Source organism: Aedes albopictus, chromosome 3 (genome assembly GCF_035046485.1).
Source record: "Aedes albopictus strain Foshan chromosome 3, AalbF5, whole genome shotgun sequence".
Lineage (NCBI taxonomy): Eukaryota > Metazoa > Arthropoda > Insecta > Diptera > Culicidae > Aedes > Aedes albopictus.
This window is the reverse complement of record NC_085138.1, coordinates 234,436,096-234,459,595: the sequence shown is the minus strand read 5'-3', so window position 1 is coordinate 234,459,595 and position 23,500 is coordinate 234,436,096.

Below are 23,500 nucleotides of genomic sequence, written 5' to 3'. Positions count from 1 at the left end.
TTCCAAATTCCTAAAGAATTTCGAACATTCTGAGGTGAGATTCCACTGCCTAATGAAAAATAGGTATGCGAATTAGCAGATTCATGTGATTTTTAATTGTATAGCATGGGATTGGCTGTTTTGTGAGTTGCTCGAGCTGCTGCCGCCAGTAGTTCAAATTAAGATTAAAATTGGTTCAAATTATGATTACGATGGTTCAAATTAAGATTAAAATCATTGTTGATGAAAAATCGAATATTTCAATGAAATTCGGTGCAAATACTAACTTTTTACCATTTAACAGAAAGCTTATACCCGTGGCTTTAATGTACATACGATTTTGCCGTAGTAAATTATTTCCATGTGGGAGAAAAAATCACTTAAAATTTGCACTGCTTCAGAAAGCCGCAATATGGTTCAAAGTTTGATTACCTACCCTATGTGCATCATTGCCTGTGCTTCAATAAACGTAGCCCTGTCAACCATCGGTTTTTTTCCTTTAGTTTTGCGCACGGCTTCTTTTGTTGCTTTCCGATGATTTCTTTTTATCAACAGCACCGTTGAACCATCGTCAGATACAGCTATAAATACAAAATTGAAGTTAAACATCATTCCTTAAATATATTTTTAACAATTCTCGCGCAACTATTCACGACTAATACAAATTTCAGAGAATATTTTTTCCTACTTTCATTTTTAATTATGTATCACAACGCTTCAATAAAACGTGCACTATGTATTTTCACTGTATTTATGTATGTATTTACAAATGATTTTTTTTTTGCATGAGCCGACTTTAGGCCATAGCTAAGTCAATTTTCAACCGATTTATATGCAATGTGCAGGGTCTATGTACCCTAGTGGTTGAGGCGATGGATCGCCAATCCACAATTTCATGTAATGGCAGGCAAAGAAAGCCCTTCAATTAATAACTGTGGAAGTGCTCTGAGAACACTAAGTGGCAATGGCAGACCAAGTTCCAATGTGAACATCGAGCCACAAAGAAGAAGTAGAAAGAGGCATGAAAATGTATACACAGTGCGACACGGCTAGTATTATCCGTATAGGTATGGAAAATCAAGTCAATTGGTTGAAAATTGACTTAGTTATGGCAGAAAAACGACCCGTGCAAAATAAAATCGGGTGTAATGTTCAAAAAATAAAGGAAATTAAGAAGATAAGGGAACTTACGTACAGTGTATCAAACAATTGTCCGTACAGCAATATTTTGGTCAAAATAATTTTTCATTTAAATGATTATAACTTTTTTATACGTCAATCAAAAACGCTGAAATTTTGACCAATTATAACCCATATATCAAAGCTCCATTGGTAAAATTTTGAGCGAGATCGAATAAGTTTTCTGAAAGTTATAGAACTTTTAGTAAAACTTGTAAAATTTTTGAATACATTTTTTAAACATTATATCTCAATATGTACTTGATGAAACTTTTTCAATATTTTTCGTGTTACAGCTCATACCTAAGGCTTTCATATGCAGCTTCGTTTAAGGTTTTATATTCACTACAAAAAATATGAAAAATCTGTATATGTTCAGAGTTTCATTTGGAAATTTATCATATTTTGGTCAATAAAAGTGCCAAGTGTTTTCAACTTTTTTAAACTCTCTTAATGATATATTTTTATACAGGACCTACTAAACTACATATGAAGAGTAGGTCCTATGGATTTTTCGTTCAGTTAATGCTTTTTTATTGGTGGAATACGTTTGGCAGATGATATGTGCAAAATATGGTAAATTTTAAAACATCGTCAACTACATACGCACATTTTTCATATTTTTTGTAGTGAATATAAAACCCCAAACATGGCTGCATATGAAACGCTAAGGTCTAAGATGCAACACAAAAAATATTGAAAAAATTTCATCGAGTACGTATTGAGATATAATGTTTAAAAAATGTATTCAAAAATCTTATAAGTTTTACTAAAAGTCCTATAGCTTTCAGAAAACTTATTCGATCTCGCTCAAAATTTTACTAATGGAGCTTTAATATATGATTCATAATTGGTCAAAATTTCAGCGTTTTTGATTGACGCATAAAAAAGTTATTAACATTTGAATGAAAAATTATTTTGACAAAAAAATTTCTGTACGGACAATTGTTTGATACACTGTATTTTCGGCAGTTTTGTTCTCTTCGTCATGGGGGGTTTTTTGAAACCTTTTGATCTCAAAGTTGGCCTCAAATCCTTCCCAACCAAACTGAGTTATATGCCCAAATTTCAGGCAATTTTACCCACAAAAACCCCCCATGACGAGAACAAACCTGCCGATAATACCCTTTGTCACCCTTGCTTAGTTACTTAAGTTAAGTTGGAAAGATGCGCGTGAATTAACATGAACATAAAATTACCATCTGGCACACAGCAGAGAAAATTGTGGCATGAATCAATGTATATTCTGTTTCCGCCCATCACAATCGCTAAACTGTATTAAACAATTATAATAATCGTTTCGACGTTTTTTTTTGTAATTTTGTGTCACAAAATTCAAGGTTCAAAAAAGTAATCAATCGCGTACCATATTATTTATGTCGACATCACTGCAAGGCGGTGAGCACTACTACGTAAACATACTAGTATAGTACACTCGCGATCGGAATCAGTTTTGATTGATTTTTTACTTCAATTTCTACGGCAAAAAATTGAATAAATCTTGGTTGTGCAGTTAAAATAAATGAAGTGGGTGAAAATACATAGTGTTATCATCAATCGATCAAGTTTATGGGCTGATTCAATGTGCGGAAATGTATCAAAAGTGGTGATTTATATCGGTGTTCAAAATCAGTGAAGAAAAAACAAAACGGACAAGAAGAAGACCAACATTTGGAGCGATTTGAAATTTGGCAAGAATCTGAAGATTTGGATTAAATATTATTTTAACAATCGAAATTTCGGAAGGATTATCGTACGTGCTCTTGCCAGTAGCAATATGCAAGGACTTCCAATCAGGTTAGTTGCACAAAATGCTGTATTTTCTGAGCGGCCTCTGGGGATGTTGGAGATCGTGGACAAGGGGTGGTGGGGGGGTGGTGCGGGGAATAGGTTGCCATACTTGCTGCCATTTTCGATTCTTTGCAACCTTGTCCTTAAGCTAAGTTTCCTGTTGCCAAGTAGAGCGCTCAAGTAAAATTTCACCTTTTTCCGTAAGTAATTTTGACATTTGTTTAACTGACAGCATTTTGACTCTCATGTGGCCGGCAGGGTACCCGGGTACCCAGCACCCATTTAAAAGACACGGTGTAGAAAAAAGCAAAAAGTTTGCCGGCCACATAACGGTTAACGGAACGATGCTGTAAGAAGGATATGAAGAAAAGGGCACCAGGTTGTTTACGATTTGGACTAAGAGAAATTTCGTTCGTTTCCTCAGGAAATGTTATTTTGTATTCAGTTCAAAGTTGGATTATCCCGACTGTTTGTGAAACTGTTCAGAACAGTCGTCGAATATCGACGGGATTCTCGATGTATTCTACAGAAACCAATTAATCAGCAAATTTGTTCAAGCACATCATTATTTCAAACGTATAGGTCTTCAGAATAACAATCATTAGCAATGGACTACCCGCTTTGCGCGCAGCCACAGTTGATCAGCAGGAGTAAATCAATTTAATTTTGTATGGCGAAATGCATCTAAACTTGAATTACTTGAAATACAAAGCTTTTCCCGAAAAAATATTTGGAAGGCTTAATAGTGGTTACCATTGTGCACATCCACTACCAAATATTTTTTTGAATAATGTGTTCCACTTTGAATAATTTGCCTTCAGATGGCATTCGCCATTCAATATTTTTGCGATTTACTTTTAGCGATTTTTCGCGCATAGAAGCTAGCGCCACATTGGTCGATGCGGAGAGTAAGAAAACAGCCGATGTAGTTAATTCATTATCCTGGAAATAATATTACCTGCATTTATTAAACCTCACTTTAGAACATTTAAAACATTTAACGCGGATTTTTTTTTCATAAATTTGTTGAGTGATAAACATTGCATCTGGTCGGGCCCGTGGCGCAGTGGTCCACACGTTCGCTTCATAAGCGGATGGTCATGGGTTCGAACCCAGCCCCGGCACTTGCAATTTTTCGTCAGTCGCTCTTCTCCCCGAGAGCAGCTGGCACCTGACCCTCTTCAGAGCATATAGCTCTAACGGACCCGGAATTTGGATATCGGCGAACCGCAACTCATAATGGACCCACAATCGGACTGGAAAAGGAACAGCAGCCGCACATCGGCATCATCGTGCTCATCATTCTACCATGGGCAGGGTAGAAGAGTGAAAGAAGCACAAAGGCAACCAGTGCAATAAAGTAGAATAGAATAGAATACATTCAGGCGCTGTACAAAGTGGAAGTGCAGCGTCCAATTGGAATCGCTCACGTAGTACCCTAGTGGACAAAAGAGCTGTAAATTAGGTTAAGTGATTAAGAATAAAAAAAAAAAAAAAAACATTGCATCTGAACACCCCCCGACTTCCGCGCCAAAAAGCTGGCGGCTTGGCTGCCGGCAACAGGTGATCAGGGCGACCGGTTAGCTGTCCTTGTTCCACCAATTGAATGTTTTTGAAAACGCGTTTGCGCGCGAAATCTTTCTCGCTCATTTCTGCTATCAAATCCAAGGTATTTACGTATTCTAAGGTAGTCTTAGATGTCAAAACTGGCTGAGCGGCCATTATTTTTTCACCGTGAGAAATTCTGAAAACAAATCCCCCGCCTCCTCAAATTCCTTCGAAATGTCGCTTCCTCTGCTTTTCTCCACAAACTAAACATCATGCTAAACCTTACAATATATAAAAACCTTGGTCAATTCCTCCAGAAATTCCTCCCAGGATTTCTCCAGAAATTCCTCCGGAGATTCTTCCAGGAATTCCTCCAGGAATTCTCCCGAGGATTCCTCCAAGAATTGTGGAGCCTCGTAGCCGTGCGGTTAGGGACACCAAGCTTCTAATCGCACCACGCTGTGGGGTGAGGGTTTGATTCCAGCTCCGGGCGATGAGACTTTTCGTGAGAATAGTTTATTCTCCGTATCCTCTGGTGCATGTTCCGTGTGTCCGTTGTCAAGAGTTAGGTATCGTTCAGTCTGTACAGGAATTTCTCCGAGGATTCTTCCAGGAATTTCTCCGAGGATTCCTCGGAAGAATCTCCAGGGGAATTCCTCAAGAAGTCTCCGGAGAAATTTTTTGGAGGAATCTCCGGAGGGATTATTGGAAAAATCTCAGAAGGAATTTCTGAAGATTTGCTCCAGAAGATCCTCTGGTGATTGCTCCATAAATTCCTTCGGCTATTCCTCCGGGAAATTCTTTCAGGAATCCCTCTGGGGAAGTCATGCAGGAATTCTGGAAGAATCACACGCGAATTTCAGAGGAACTCCTGGAAAATTTCCCGGTAACTTCCTGGTGGAATTATTGGTGAACTTCTGGTGGAATTCCCGAGGTAATTTTAGATGAGGTCCTGGGAAACTCCTGAAGAGATTTCTTGGAAACTTATTGGAGAATTCCAAGGGAATTTCTGCAGGAGTTTCCGGGGAACTCCTACAAGAATTCACGGGGAACTCCATTTCGGTGGCGATTGATTGGTGGCCCAAGAGCAAAATCGGTTTATATGAGAATTACTATGGAGAATTTTCGAAAAAGGTTCTCCTCGCTGTAGAGCATTACCACATGGATGAAGTCATAGGGTCAACGCCGAATTGAATTTTTCAGATCTCAATGATGAATGTTGCCGAAGGCCGGAACTTATTTCGACAATCGGGTAAAAAGTTATTAAACAAATTCTCACTCGCATGCGCATCTTTATACACGATATCCTGCAAGGTGTGCAAGAAGGTAACACGCATACTATGATTGCGTGTCAAGCGTGTCGATCAAGCTGTGGTCTGCTGTTCAAGCATGCATGGATGAATATTGATTAATAACTTCTGCTTCATGAGTCGAAACGAGTTGCGGTCTTCGGCAACATTCATCATTGAAGTATGAAGAATTCAATTTAACTTTGACCCTATGACTTCATCCATGTGTTAATGCTCTACAGCGAGGAGAACCTTTTTTAAAAATTCTTCATAGTAATTCCCATATAAACCTACTTTGCTTTTGGGCCACCATTAAATCACCACCGAAATGGCTGAAAATTTGACAGCACGCTAGTTTTGCACCAAGGATTGTAATGAATACATGGGAGCTTTGAATTTTTGACATGTATAAAGTCTGAACTGCCCTACGTGTTCAGTCACTTGATTTCAGAGTTAAAGAGACACAAAGATCAAACGTTATTTCGGTTTCACGTGACAATAGATGTTTTGCGAGAGACGAACTAGCCAAGGGCTGAAAGTCTCTATAATAAAGACAAATCAATGTTGTACTCGAATTAACCGAAAGTTCATATTGGCGACACCAACCCTCAACTATCTACGGAGCGCTTTGTATCAGGTCGTAAATGGTGCTGATACACATACCGACTAATAATGTTAGGTAGTTGTCGGTCAACCAACCATGACCAAATCTAGGAGTTTTAACAATGGCCCTTTTTGGGTACCTTTACTAAGACGCCTTGCATCCAGCTGGCCGGAAATGTCGCGGTAACCATATGTTGTAGAATAATTGATGTGGTAGTTGTGCGGATACTATGCGGTTAGCTTTGAGCATCTCAGCTGATATGCGATCGATCCCTGGGTCTCTGTTCGATTTCGTGCTACGGATGGCTGTTTCTATCTCCTACACTGATGGAGCTACGGTGTTGACACGTGTTGATGCATCGAATCCTTGGCGGATCATGCTGAGGTGTTGATTTCGTGGCCGACACTTGAAAAAGGTTTCCAAAGTGCTCGAACCAGCGTTTCAACTGGTTAGCCGGGTCTGTCAGTAACTGTCCAGATGTGTCTTTCACGGGTATCGTAGCATTCATCTGGGTCGCACTAAGACGACGTGAGACATCGTAGAGGAGACGGATGTCGCCTGTGTTTGCGGCTTTCTCGCCTTCGTCGGCTAGGGAGTCCGCCCACGTTATTTTGTCCCGTCTACATAAGCGTTTCACTTCCTTCTCGAGAGCCGAATAGCGCTGACGGGCTACGGGTTTGGCTCGTCGTGTTTTCGCTCGCTCTACCGTGGCTTTGGCGTTCCTTCGCTCCTCTATCTTCCTTCAGGTATCATCTGTGATCCACTGCTTTCTTCGGGTGCGTAGCTGACCCAAATTATTCTCGCCGGTGGCGATGAAGGTCTTCTTGATGGTGCTCCATTGATCTTCTACGCTTCCACCTTCTGAAATATTCGCAGCACGGTTCTCTAGCTCCTCGACGAAGGACCATTTCACCGCAGCGTCTTCCAGCCGGCGTGTGTTGAACCGGCGCCCGGTTTTCTCCTCCTGTCGCTGGATCCTGGCAATGCGCAGTCGGATCTCGCCGATTTGGAGATGATGGTCGGACGCAATGTCGGTGCTACGTTTGTTCCGCACATCAAGAAGGCTCCGTCTCTATTGTCGGCCGATGCTGATGTGGTCGATTTGATTTTCCGTGACGCCATCACGGAAAACCCATGTCACTTTGTGCACTGGTCGATGGGGAAAGAGCGATCCCCCAATCACCATGACATTGTTGCCACAAAACTCTGCAAACGGCTCTCCGTTTTTGCTCATTTCTCCGAGACCATGGCGTCTCATGACGTGCTCATAGTCCGAGTTGTCGGAACCAACCTTCGCGTTGAAGTCGCCCATGAGGATCTTGATATCGGAATCTTGTCCACGACAGGATTCAGTTGACTGTAAAAATTCTCTTTATTGCAAGGCAACATCGGTTGGCGCGTAACATTGGATCATGGTAAGGTTTCGAACCCGTGTTCTGAATGTGGCTACAATTATCCTCTCGTAAATAGGTTCCCACTTCATGAACGCAGCGTGGGTGTGATGTGAGTGCTGAGCAGGAAACCAACTCCACGGTGGCGAGGAGCGTGTTCACCTCGTAGGCCAGAGTAAAGCAGAATTTGATCCGACGCCAATCTGTGTTCTCCAAAGTTCGGTCAACGGACTTCGCTCAGTCTTAGGATCTCAAGCTACATACGGCATGCCTCATTGGCTAGTTGTGCCAGTTTACCATGCTGGGCTAGGGTTAATACATTCCATGTGCCAATTCTTGTCCGTTGTTTCTCGCTAAAAGTCGTTCCAGTAACGGTTTTTTGGGTTTCGGAAACAGTAGGTTGTTGGCCAAAGGTCCCCTATCCACCGTGGTGGGGCTGCCACCTTAGGTACAGCTTCCGGTGGAGGAGCAATCCATACTCAGCCGCTGGATGCCAGAACAGACGCTGTTTGAGCTGCACCTCCTTGGTGAACAGACGCTCGAGACGTACCTCCTCAATCTAGCTGAAGTCAGAAGGACAACAGTGCCCGTGCTGCACTACCAGCTAAGCACACAACTCTTAGCTGGTGGTCTTTGTCATCACTTGACCCGTGAAAGCATGAGGTAGGCACTTGTGCGGACCAGAGCTATGTTGGACGCTCTCCTTTTCGACTCACCGTTTTGCAGCCCCAGAATACACAGAAACACTACATAAATCGCATCATACGAGGCTATATAAGTAGGTGAAAATTTATACTAATTATGACATTTTCATATTTCCGCCCTTATTCAGTCTCAAGTTTGAGACTAAATAACGGTAGCTGATTCTCTCGGAGAAACACAACGTCTATTTATAAGATATATCGCTCAGTCCAAGGATCTCAACCTTCATATGACATACATACCTCATTGGCTATAGTTATGCCAGTTCACCTACTGGGTTTGGGTTAGTACATTCCAAGTTTCAATTCTTGTCCATTGTTTCGTGGGAAAAGTCGTTGCCGTTAATCCAGCTCGTTATTTTTGACATTCGGTTTCTGTAACGTTTTTTTCGGATTTCGTGAACAGTAGATTGTTGACCTAAGTTCGGGTACAGACGCAGTGTGAGTCGCATCTCCTTGGTAAACAGACGCTGCTGATGTACCTCCTCAATCTAGCTGAAATCATAAGGACAACCGGTCCCACGCAACACAACCAGCTATAAGCGCAACTCTTAGCTAGTTTTGCAACCTTGGTACTGTTGTCCTAATGACTTTAGTTGGATTGAGGAGTTACACGAGATAGGAATTTGAGTAGACCAGTTTTAAAATTGTCATTATTAACCCTCTGTATTAACCTAATTTAATATAAAAACAAGATAAAACAGTGAATCAAAATTCAACCATCGCGCAACAATAATGACAATGTCGCAACCTGTATTTGTTGCGACAAACAAACCCATGCGACATAAGTTTGTCCCAACTTGAAAATAATGGGATTAACATCGTACACCACGAGTTTAGAGATTTTTAAGCCTTGCATTGCGATTTTCGAACGGTAACTTCGAGTCGGTAAACACTGCAACTCTGGTGAAGCTCTATTTTCAAACAGTTTCGACTTTGGGTTCGCAATAATTGATTATTCACGAGTTTAAAAGTACGCAACAAACTCAGCTTCCGTTTTGTCTGCAACAAAAAATTTCGAGATAATGTCATTATCTGTTATCAGTAGGGATAAAGAGTAATCGTCGCACCTTCTTTGTTGTTTGTTTTGTGCCTCTTTTGTCTGACAATTCTCTTCACTGAGATAAAACATGTTTTACTCTAAGCGAACTTCTAGACGAACATTTGAAAAGGGCCTATCAGATTTGCGTAAATAAACATGTTTTTGTCTCTGTAGGGTAGATACCCACGCACATCCACACCCTTATCAGAAAGAGTGTTCTTCAAGCTATCTGTTAAGGGTGTTGATGTGAGAGGGTGGATGCAGATGGGCCCTACAGAGTCAGAAACATGTTTGTTCACAAAAAAACAGATAGGCCCTTTTCAAATGTTCACCAAGTTTTGTAATTTATTAAAATATCAATCAATGAAACTTACTATGCTGCATGAAATGTGATTCCCTACGTTTGTGTTTAAAGAAACTGCACTTCTGAAACAAGATACAATAGTGTCTTCACCCCCCACATACTTCACCTAAAACTGTAAGTAGTTGTTTGTCTATTTGCCAATTATCTGCTCGACAAAATCTCAAGCATGTATTCCAACTTCACCAAAGTATCATTCACATCCAAATCCAAGCTGCGTTGCCGCCGTGCATGCAAATCACACTCGTATATGGCAAACCTAATTAACTTGCTAATGCAAATTTCCATTGTTTTCCCCCACATAATGGAGAAGAGAGATATATGTGAGATACGGGTAGTAAGACCCCGCAAAGAGAGGTAGAAACGGAAAAGTATGATCAAAACAAACTCTTTCAACTAAGGTAGGTGTATTCCCCCTTCCGACCATCAACTTGAACTTTTCGCTTTTTGATTTCTTCCGATGCCGGTACCGCGACCGGCATTCGAAGGCATATGTGTAATAAAACACTACTCTGTCAAAATATGGAAACAGATCTTAGGCGTACCAACAGCCATAACCAACTCCCCGCGTGCGCTAGTTCATCCGTCCGTCAGTTAGTTGCGGCATGCGCTGCTGTTTTGTGCGCCCCGCCAAGACACCGAACCGCATTTTAGTGTGTCAGATGCCGGAGGGCGCCGCTGGCGATGGATGACGACGGGATATTGTGGGGAGAAGGCAGATTTGGTTGATTTTATTTCTACTCTCTTCGTTGGAGCTCTTCTTTGGCTTAGCTAGTGCTTGTAGGACCTAGTGGGTTTAGTGTGCAAAGGTGATTGAAGAGAAGGAAAAGACAAGAGTTAGTTGTTTAGTTATGAATACGGAAGCTTGGGTTTAGAGTCATAAACCGTTAGATTCGAAGCTAGATGTTTAGATTTGGGGGAAACGATATGGCCAGTTGGAGTCACTGTTTACTGCAGTTCAGTGAAATGGTGTATAGCAGACATGAGATCAGCTGGAATGAAACAAAAATTTCATTAATGTTTTCAGCCAAAATCGGATAAAGAACGTGACTCAAGATTTTCGTTTTGTTCTATAAACTTGTGATATTCACGACACCCTAATTGCCATGTGCAGCATATTTGTCCCATGTTAATAGGGATTCCCATAGAACATGGGACAACTATGGCACACACGACAGCTAACAGTTCGACTACTATCATCATCGTTCCTTAAACGGCTCCCACCCAAGGCTAGTATTGAGATTAAGTTTGAAACTGTAACGCGACTGCTGCGGCCCCTTATTCTGATTCCAATGAAATACCGCCATATAAGTACATATTCATTATCTGCCCGTCATGCTCCCTGTATAGCTCCTCAAACTGTAGCAGATTTGTCCATCGACTTTCCATAGCCAGGAGGCGTTTCCGATACCAATGACAGTAAACCAGTTATTCCAACGAACGCATACGCTTCTGTACACGCATACCTACTAGCGTGGTTCATAAAATCGTTTTTGCTCCACACCGCTTATCCGATTCCTATCCAGATTATATGCCTTCTCCAAAAAATTGAGCTCATTTGGTTGAAAAATGAGACTGCACAAGCCCTTCAAAGTTTGTATGGGAATTACTATGGGAAACCGATGTTTTTCATTCAATTCACCGTAGCATTTCCCCAAGTGCCCTAGAGGGTTAGTTGACCCTTGGTAATCCTAGGCTACTCTATCAGCTACAACTTTGCCGAAGACCGCATTCAAATCGGGCGCCTCATTAATTAGTTACCGATTTTTATCCAGAATCTAAATCTCTACTCATGATGGATAAACTATTCGGTGGGCATCACTGCATTTTGCAGTGAAACATAGTAGCCATGATTTCAGTGTGCTATCTTTGGCGCCATATGCAGCAATGTTGCCTGCTGGGAAGCTGAAGGATCACTCTTAATGTTTGTCCAGTTGGATACAAATCGATAACTAATTAATGAGGCGTCCGATTTGAATGCGGTCTTCGGCAAAGTTGTAGCTGATTGAATAGCCTAGGAGTACCAAGGGTCAACTTACCCTCTAGGGCACTTGGGGAAATGCTACAGTCGATTGAATGAAAAACATCGTTTTCCCATAGTAAATCCCATACAAACTTTGAAGGGCTTGTGCAGTCTCAATTTTCAACCAAATGAGCTCAAATTTTGGGTGAAGACATAGAATCTAGTTAGGAATCGAATAAGCGGTGTGGAGCAAAAACGATTTTTTGAACCATGCTAATACCTACATCATCGGAATGAGTGATAATTGAGACTACTTAGCGAACAATTTATAATTTTCTTAAACTGTCGCTCGGCTGCTGTCCACACAGCGACACTGCACCACTATGTATAGCTATCGTCTCACTTATGACCTACTGATTCTCGGTAGAGCGCGTGGCCTGAATTTGTACCGCTCAGTTCTAACACACAGGCACGAATGACAGATTTTAGTGGTTGGGATACGTCCGGAGGAGACACTAGTTTTCGGCGGCGGCGGTAATGTGAAGATCAGTGGGCATGGGGATACGGGTGGTGGTGAAGGGGATTAAGTAGTCGCGGAAGCTGACGACTGCGTTGATGAAAGAATTACGACGACGAAGAATGCTAGAGACACGGTGTAGTCGATGAGGATGGTACAAATGGGAAGAATCCAAGCATATAACTCACTGCTGACTTACTGGTTGGTCGGTGGTAATAGCGAAGGAAGTATGTATACAGTTCGTATGGTTGGTTTTTTCGTCTGCTTCTAGCCCACACTTGATCCCTAATTAAAGTGTCATCGAGAATGGTCGAAATGGTTTAGGAAATTTATGGCTTCCTTTTTCGATTAACGGCATTGTTATGTGTTCGGGGGGCTTCATTCGAAGTACGTGGGAGACGACGTAAATGGGTTAAATAGTGGGATTATTTTTGGATAATTCAATGGAAGTATATATATCTACTAGCGTGGTTCATAAAATCGTTTTTGCTCCACACCGCTTATCCGATTCCTATCCAGATTATATGCCTTCTCCAAAAAATTGAGCTCATTTGGTTGAAAAATGAGACTGCACAAGCCCTTCAAAGTTTGTATGGGAATTACTATGGGAAACCGATGTTTTTCATTCAATTCACCGTAGCATTTCCCCAAGTGCCCTAGAGGGTTAGTTGACCCTTGGTAATCCTAGGCTACTCTATCAGCTACAACTTTGCCGAAGACCGCATTCAAATCGGGCGCCTCATTAATTAGTTACCGATTTTTATCCAGAATCTAAATCTCTACTCATGATGGATAAACTATTCGGTGGGCATCACTGCATTTTGCAGTGAAACATAGTAGCCATGATTTCAGTGTGCTATCTTTGGCGCCATATGCAGCAATGTTGCCTGCTGGGAAGCTGAAGGATCACTCTTAATGTTTGTCCAGTTGGATACAAATCGATAACTAATTAATGAGGCGTCCGATTTGAATGCGGTCTTCGGCAAAGTTGTAGCTGATTGAATAGCCTAGGAGTACCAAGGGTCAACTTACCCTCTAGGGCACTTGGGGAAATGCTACAGTCGATTGAATGAAAAACATCGTTTTCCCATAGTAAATCCCATACAAACTTTGAAGGGCTTGTGCAGTCTCAATTTTCAACCAAATGAGCTCAAATTTTGGGTGAAGACATAGAATCTAGTTAGGAATCGAATAAGCGGTGTGGAGCAAAAACGATTTTTTGAACCATGCTAATATCTACTTAGGCGACTATTTATGTTCAGAATTTATCATGCTCAAGAATTATTTACTTGTAATAATTATAAAGTGCATCCAACATAATTCTAGTCCCCATGGACTGTTTATAAGCTACATAGACTCAACAAAACTGGGTCTCTAATTAGCCTAGTGGTAAAGGCTATTGATCGCCAATCCGGAGACGGCGGGTTCAATTCCCGTTCCGGCCGGAAAATTTTCTGGGCTCCTCGGGCATAGTGTATCCTTGTACTTGCCTCACAACATAAGAATTCGTGCAATGTCAGGCAATGAAAGCCCTTCATTTAATAACTGTGGAAGTGCTTAAAGAACACTAAGTTGAAGCGAGATAGGACAAGTCCCAGTGGAAGACGTAGAGCCATACAGAAAATGAAGAAGAATCAAGAGGGGAGGGGTGCTCCGGCCAAAGTCTACGATCCATATGTATGGACAAAAGCCTACAAAGGGGAGAGAGGGAGCGGGGGGAGGGGGGGGGGGGGGGGTTGTTGGTCTATGATGAGCAAAAATGCCAGTTAAAACTTAGCTAGTAGTGCAGCCTGATCACAATTGGCCCCTGTTTAGAGATCTCATATAAGCTGTCTACATTTTGATGTCCCTGTTAGGGAACGGATTGTTTGATTTTTAGATGATCATTGCCTGAACATAGGCAATCCAATATTCATTACATCTCATGTGCCTATTTTATTCTGAAGCACTACAAATGTTCAAATGTCGAACAGGGATACATTTACTAAAACATATAAAACAATATGTTTTCGTACATTTTTTTCCTCCGTAGAAACTGTTAAAACAAATAAAAAAATCCGTAAAAATCCGTAACAATATATGTAGCCCACGTGCTGGTCGACCATCGTTACTTAACTTACTTACATACATTGGCGTAGCTAGGGGGGGTTCCAGGGGTGCCTGGCACCCCCTAGAACAAATTTGGCACCCCCTAGAATTTTTCCTTCACAGTCACCAAAATTTGAAACTTTACACAATAATCCCAATATTTATTAATGGCACATTTCAACAAAACTTAAGCACACACGGAATTACTTATATAACTGTTGTACGTTTTGGCGTTTTGGATATTGGTAAGAACAATCAACAGACTTCTCCACAGATTCCTCCAGAAATATTTCTATCTATTCGTACAGTGATTTCTCTAGCCTTCAGGAATTTCTGGGGGAATTATGCAAGCAATCTTCCTGGGATCCTTTCAGAAGCTCCTCCGGTGATTCTTCCAGGAATTCCTTCAGAGATTTCATTCAGAGATTCTTCCAGAAATTTCTCATGGAATTCCTCCAGGCGCTAATATTGGCCTTCATTCGGGAATTGTGGCTAGGATTTCTCAAGCAACTCCTGCTGCGATTCTTCCAGCGATTTCTCTTCGTCTCTGAAAATTCTCACTGTGAAACCTTCTGGAATTCTAGTAGGACAGTTCTTCCGGAAGGTCTCCCTGAGATTTTTATATAAAATCCCTTCATTGATTCTTCCATACTTTTCTTCAAAGACATATCCAGGACTTTCTACAGAGGTTCTTCCAGAAATTCCACAGGGGATTTCCCCAAGAACTTCTATTGACCTTCTTTCATGAATTTAAGCTGGAATTCTTCAAGCAATTCCCATTAGGACTCCTTCAGAAATACTTCTAGGGATTTCTCCTAGCATACTTACTTGCTGCAATACTTTCGACAAATCTTCCTGAGATTCCTCCAGAAATTCCTCCTGAGATTCCATCAGGGATTCCTCCAGTACCTATACTTCTACCGATTCTTTCAAGGAGAACTGTAGGTATTCCTCCAGGAATTTGTTAGAGGAACTTCTCTTAAGATACCCCAGGCATTGATGATTCGAGGATTTCTCTAGAAATCACTTCTATGACAGCTCCCAGAATTCTAGGAATTCCTCTAGATATTCCAGCTGTAACTGCTAAGCAATTCATGCGGTTCTTCCAGCTATCCTTCCTCCAAAAATTCTAACTGTGGTACTTCAGAAAATATGCTACGGATTCCTCTAGAGCTTTCTCCTGGCTTTTTGCTGAGATCTTTCCAGGCAATCTTCCTGTTTTTTTTTGTAGATATTCCTTTGGTTGCTCCACCAGGGATATCTCCAAGGACTAACCCAGGAACTCATCCAAAGGTTTTATCCAAATATTCCGCCAGAAAACCCTCATACAATTCCTGCAGAAACTCTTTTTGGCCTTTCTCCAAGAATATCTCAACAACTCCTCCTGTGATTCTTCCAGCAATTCCTCCAGAAATTCTTTATTCGAATTTATCCTAGCATTATGGCTGGAATTCTTCCTGAGATTCTTTCAGAAAATTTTCCTGCGATTCCTTCAGGGCCTTCTGTATAGATTCTTCCAGAATACCTCTGCCGGTTCTTGCAGGGACTTCTCTAGGTACTCCAAGGATTTTTTCTTTGGATTCCCCCGGCATTCCTAATGGGGTTTCTCTAGAAATTCTTGTACAGTTTTCTCCACGAATTCCTTCTAGGATTTCAGCTGAGGTTTCTTCAGTGATACATCCCGGAATCCTTCTAAGAATACCTCCTGAGATTTTTCCTGCGATTTCTTCAGAAACTCTCCGGTGATTCCTCTAGGAATTTTTATCCAAGATATTTTGTCCACGGATTCTCTCATGAATTCCCCATGGGATTCCTACAGGTACTCCTCTTGGCCTTCATCCAGGAACTTCAACTGGATTTCTCAAGCTATTCCTGCTGTGGTTCTTCCAGCAATTCCTCCTAGGACTCATCCAGTCATGCTTACTGTAATACCTCCCAGAATTCTTCTAGGAATTCTTCAAATAATGTTTCCAGGGATTCGGTCAAAAACTTGCTGGGATCTCCTAGGAGTCTTGCAGAAGCACCTCCGGTGTGTTCTTTGCAAATCCTAAAAAAATCTGGGATTTCTCCAAATATTTCTTGTTGGACTTCTCCAGGAACTCCACTTGACTCTCATCCAGGAACTCCTCCTAGGATTCCATAAGCGATTTCTGCTGCTTCTAATGTTTCAGGAATGCCTCCTAGGTCCCCTCAAGAATTTTTTTTCTGCGATACTTGCAGGAATCCCTCTAGAGATTTGTCCTGGAATTCTTGCCGGGATTCTTCTAGGCAGTTTTCCCAGGATACTTCCATAAATGCCTTGGATTCTTCCAGGGATTTTTCTAAAGACTCATCCAGGAATTCATGAATTACTCTTGAAATTAATCATGGTATTACACCTGGAAGTCCTCTTGGCCTTCTTCAAGGAACTCTAGTTGAAGGAATCCCAATAGAAATCTAGAGAAACCCCTGAACGAATATCGAGAATAGAATTTCCAGAAAAATCCTAAAAGGTATTACTAGAGAAATCTCAAGTGAAATCTCATAGGAATGTACGGGAAAAACTTGTAATTAATTAGAAGGCACAGAATGTTGCTAATTGACTAAATGAGAGATGAATTTGTGGAATAAAATCGCGTTCTGGTGGGATTCGAGAACACACGGCTCCGTATTTGCTAAACCGCAGTATGGCCATTTCTTTAAAGGTTCCTTAGGCATGGTTGTTTTTTTTTTTTAATTTCAACGGTAGTTTCATGGGAACCCAACACACATTTTAGCTATTTAGGAGAGGAACAAACCATTCTTAAGAAAACTATAGTTTAAGAAATTAATATTCAGCTAGTTACGTTTCTTGAGAATGTAATCAACAATTTCTTTAATTTTTTTTTCATATTTCAATGGCTATTCCTCCGTAATTATTTTAATAATTTCTTTTTCAGTTATTTTGAAAATTTCACAGCCAATTTTATTGTGATTACTTTTGTAATTCTTTATAATTTTATTGTATTTAAATTTATTGCTTTTGAAAATTGCTAAACTGGAAATCCAGAAATCTTCAAATGGACTTGCTTAAAGAAAATCCTATGAAATTCACGAAAAAATTCCTGAAAAAATCCCAAAGAAATTGCCGGAAAAATTCTATCAAAATTACCTTAGAGCTTTCAAAGTAGTTGCCAGGAGAATTCATATAAGAACTACCAGAGGAATTCCTGATGAAAATAGTAAGGCATTTTAAATAAATTGGCCGAATCCAATCTCACAGTAAATTGCCAAAATATATTCTATAAAAATTTCCACAAACAGTCACAAAAAAATTTCGAAGAAATTCTGAAAGAATTTTCCGAAATCATCAAAGGAATTTCTGAAAAAAAAGAAAGAATTCCAAAAGTAATTGCAGAAACAGATTTTTTAAAGAACCATCAGAGTTTTTTTTTTCAAAGAAATTCCCGAAGGAAAACTCTTAAAATATTGCCGAATTACCGAACAAGTTCTTACAGTAATAATAGAAGTTTCCAATGAATTAACTACATCGGCTGTTTTCCTACTCTCCGCATCGACCAATGTGGCGCTAGCCTCTATGCGCGAAAAATTGCTAAAAGTACATTGCAAAAATATTGTATGACGAATAGCATCTAAAGGTAAATTTATCGAAGTGGAATACATTATTCGAAAAAATATTTGGTATTGGTCGTGCACAATGGTGACTACTATTAAGTCTACCAAATATTTTTTCAGTAAAAGCTTTCTATTTCAAGTAATTCAAGTTTAGATGCTTTTCACCATACAAAATAAAATGGATTTACTCCTGCTGATGAACTGTGGGTGTGCGCCAAGCGGGTAGTCCATTCCCAAATAAATGTTCAATGCAAGATACACCGGAAATGCCGAACGTGTTCCGAAATCATCTGCTGCAGGAATTCCTTACATAATTACTGAAGAAATCTAGAAGGTGCATAGATAATGGAAGTCCAAAAAATCGATGAAAATCGGGAAAAAAGTAGAATGATTTGCCGAAGATATTTAAAAAAAAATTTAGATTAAGTTCCCAGAGTCAATATCGAATGAATTACCAAAGGCTTCACTAAAAGAATTCCCGAAGGAATTGCCAGAAATGTATTTGGAGAATTTTAAAAAGCAAGTATCAATAGAATTGTTGACATTAATAAAACATCGCTTGAAAGACTACTAAAAAATTGGCGAAGGAGCTCCCGAGAAAACATTTCAAAAAATTTGCCAATGGAATAAAAAAAAGCGAAGAATTTCCGATGATTTAAAAAAAATGCGTAAAAAGTGTTTAGTATCAAATTCCAGACATATTATCAAATAAATTCTTAAAGAAATTTTCGAAGAAATTTGCCAGAGGTTTTTAAAAGAAGTCCTAATTAAAATTAATTGCACAACAACTTTGAATATTCCCTGAGGAATTACCGAAACAATGTTTTGCCGAAAACACAAATTGCTCTGAAAATGTATTCCTAATCAATGTATTCAATCCACAAAACAAAGCGGTTGTGATGATTGTAAAGTTCAAACTGAAAATACAAATTCCATGTATGATTACGTATAATGTTATCAAGTTCTCAAACCTCACATGACGGGGAGAGTGTTAAGTCAGTACAACGGTTCGGATTAAAAAAACTGTTCTTTAAAATATAGCACGTTTAAATTTTCGTGCTAATTTGTCCCGCGACGCGATTCTTCCAGAATACCTCTGCCGGTTCTTGCAGGGACTTCTCTAGGTACTCCAAGGATTTTTTCTTTGGATTCCCCCGGCATTCCTAATGGGGTTTCTCTAGAAATTCTTGTACAGTTTTCTCCACGAATTCCTTCTAGGATTTCAGCTGAGGTTTCTTCAGTGATACATCCCGGAATCCTTCTAAGAATACCTCCTGAGATTTTTCCTGCGATTTCTTCAGAAACTCTCCGGTGATTCCTCTAGGAATTTTTATCCAAGATATTTTGTCCACGGATTCTCTCATGAATTCCCCATGGGATTCCTACAGGTACTCCTCTTGGCCTTCATCCAGGAACTTCAACTGGATTTCTCAAGCTATTCCTGCTGTGGTTCTTCCAGCAATTCCTCCTAGGACTCATCCAGTCATGCTTACTGTAATACCTCCCAGAATTCTTCTAGGAATTCTTCAAATAATGTTTCCAGGGATTCGGTCAAAAACTTGCTGGGATCTCCTAGGAGTCTTGCAGAAGCACCTCCGGTGTGTTCTTTGCAAATCCTAAAAAAATCTGGGATTTCTCCAAATATTTCTTGTTGGACTTCTCCAGGAACTCCACTTGACTCTCATCCAGGAACTCCTCCTAGGATTCCATAAGCGATTTCTGCTGCTTCTAATGTTTCAGGAATGCCTCCTAGGTCCCCTCAAGAATTTTTTTTCTGCGATACTTGCAGGAATCCCTCTAGAGATTTGTCCTGGAATTCTTGCCGGGATTCTTCTAGGCAGTTTTCCCAGGATACTTCCATAAATGCCTTGGATTCTTCCAGGGATTTTTCTAAAGACTCATCCAGGAATTCATGAATTACTCTTGAAATTAATCATGGTATTACACCTGGAAGTCCTCTTGGCCTTCTTCAAGGAACTCTAGTTGAAGGAATCCCAATAGAAATCTAGAGAAACCCCTGAACGAATATCGAGAATAGAATTTCCAGAAAAATCCTAAAAGGTATTACTAGAGAAATCTCAAGTGAAATCTCATAGGAATGTACGGGAAAAACTTGTAATTAATTAGAAGGCACAGAATGTTGCTAATTGACTAAATGAGAGATGAATTTGTGGAATAAAATCGCGTTCTGGTGGGATTCGAGAACACACGGCTCCGTATTTGCTAAACCGCAGTATGGCCATTTCTTTAAAGGTTCCTTAGGCATGGTTGTTTTTTTTTTTTTAATTTCAACGGTAGTTTCATTGGAACCCAACACACATTTTAGCTATTTAGGAGAGGAACAAACCATTCTTAAGAAAACTATAGTTTAAGAAATTAATATTCAGCTAGTTACGTTTCTTGAGAATGTAATCAACAATTTCTTTAATTTTTTTTCATATTTCAATGGCTATTCCTCCGTAATTATTTTAATAATTTCTTTTTCAGTTATTTTGAAAATTTCACAGCCAATTTTATTGTGATTACTTTTGTAATTCTTTATAATTTTATTGTATTTAAATTTATTGCTTTTGAAAATTGCTAAACTGGAAATCCAGAAATCTTCAAATGGACTTGCTTAAAGAAAATGCTATGAAATTCACGAAAAAATTCCTGAAAAAATCCCAAAGAAATTGCCGGAAAAATTCTATCAAAATTACCTTAGAGCTTTCAAAGTAGTTGCCAGGAGAATTCATATAAGAACTACCAGAGGAATTCCTGATGAAAATAGTAAGGCATTTTAAATAAATTGGCCGAATCCAATCTCACAGTAAATTGCCAAAATATATTCTATAAAAATTTCCACAAACAGTCACAAAAAAATTTCGAAGAAATTCTGAAAGAATTTTCCGAAATCATCAAAGGAATTTCTGAAAAAAAAGAAAGAATTCCAAAAGTAATTGCAGAAACAGATTTTTTAAAGAACCATCAGAGTTTTTTTTTTCAAAGAAATTCCCGAAGGAAAACTCTTAAAATATTGCCGAATTACCGAACAAGTTCTTACAGTAATAATAGAAGTTTCCAATGAATTAACTACATCGGCTGTTTTCCTACTCTCCGCATCGACCAATGTGGCGCTAGCCTCTATGCGCGAAAAATCGCTAAAAGTAAATTGCAAAAATATTGTATGACGAATAGCATCTAAAGGTAAATTTATCGAAGTGGAATACATTATTCGAAAAAATATTTGGTATTGGTCGTGCACAATGGTGACTACTATTAAGTCTACCAAATATTTTTTCAGTAAAAGCTTTCTATTTCAAGTAATTCAAGTTTAGATGCTTTTCACCATACAAAATAAAATAGTAAATCCATTGCTGCTGATGAACTGTGGGTGTGCGCCAAGCGGGTAGTCCATTCCCAAATAAATGTTCAATGCAAGATACACCGGAAATGCCGAACGTGTTCCGAAATCATCTGCTGCAGGAATTCCTTACATAATTACTGAAGAAATCTAGAAGGTGCATAGATAATGGAAGTCCAAAAAATCGATGAAAATCGGGAAAAAAGTAGAATGATTTGCCGAAGATATTTAAAAAAAAATTTAGATTAAGTTCCCAGAGTCAATATCGAATGAATTACCAAAGGCTTCACTAAAAGAATTCCCGAAGGAATTGCCAGAAATGTATTTGGAGAATTTTAAAAAGCAAGTATCAATAGAATTGTTGACATTAATAAAACATCGCTTGAAAGACTACTAAAAAATTGGCGAAGGAGCTCCCGAGAAAACATTTCAAAAAATTTGCCAATGGAATAAAAAAAAGCGAAGAATTTCCGATGATTTAAAAAAAATGCGTAAAAAGTGTTTAGTATCAAATTCCAGACATATTATCAAATAAATTCTTAAAGAAATTTTCGAAGAAATTTGCCAGAGGTTTTTAAAAGAAGTCCTAATTAAAATTAATTGCACAACAACTTTGAATATTCCCTGAGGAATTACCGAAACAATGTTTTGCCGAAAACACAAATTGCTCTGAAAATGTATTCCTAATCAATGTATTCAATCCACAAAACAAAGCGGTTGTGATGATTGTAAAGTTCAAACTGAAAATACAAATTCCATGTATGATTACGTATAATGTTATCAAGTTCTCAAACCTCACATGACGGGGAGAGTGTTAAGTCAGTACAACGGTTCGGATTAAAAAAAACTGTTCTTTAAAATATAGCACGTTTAAATTTTCGTGCTAATTTGTCCCGCGACGCAGTATATCATTGTACTAAGAAGTTATTATTATTATTATTATTATTATTATTATTAGCTTTATTTACGAGGCTTTCAGTCCTAGGCTGGTTCGCCTCGGACACACTAAGAAATTGACGGAGGATCGGTATTTATTTTTACAAATAAAAAGCAAAAAACCTGGAAGCCACTGAAACTGGCACCCCCCAGGCACCCCCTAGGAAAAAATCCTAGATACGCCAATGCTTACATACCGGTCAGACTAAGGCCTGAGGGTCCTCTGCTACACGTAGGAGTCGTCTCCATTATACTCCGCCCATGGCTGTGCGTCTCCTGCCACGAACTCCACGAACGTTCCGCAGATCGTCCTCCACTTGATCGACCCACCTAGCTCACTGCGACATATCGTCCCCTTAAGTTTGAAGGATTCGTCATTGATATAATCGTCATCATTAAAAATTCCAAAGCAGTTTTCGCGTCCAAAATAATTTCCCAGTGAAAATGTATTCACTGTAAAAAAAAAATCCCAGTGAAAATGTATTCACTGTATTGTAAGTGGAGAATGGAGTACAGTGAATACATTTTCAAAGCGAAATTTTCAGTTTTGAACAAGAAAACTGCTTTTGAATTTTCAATGATGACGATTATATCAATGACGAATCCTTCAACCTTAATGTTAGAACTAGGTAACTGGTTTTGTAAAATCTCGAGAATTATGTTTATATCTGAACATACACTACAATAAATAAAGCCTCGGAAACTACGAAAACACATAATGATTCAGCATTTAAGACCTAAAATGTACCAGCCATTTTTACCCGCACTTCCCAAAATGAGTTACCTAGTTCTAGCATTAAGGGGGCGATATAATCTTGTCAGTTTATCCGGGAATCCGTATTCGTGCATAATCTGCCATATCTGGTTTCCATCGATTGTATCATACGCCGATTTAAAATCGTTGAACAAGTGATGTGTGGGCACGTAGTATTCACGCCATTTCTGCAACACCTGGTGGATGGTGAACATCTGGTCCGTTGCAGCGCGTTCAGCCATGAATCAAGCCTGATATTGCCCCACGAACTCTCTTGCAATCGGTGATAGACGGCGGCATAAAATTTGGGAGAGTACCTTGTAGGCAGCGCTCAGTAGTGTGATCGCGCGATAGTTCCCGCAATCCAACTTGTCGCCCTTTTTGTAGACGATACCTTCCATCCATTCCTCCGGTAATACT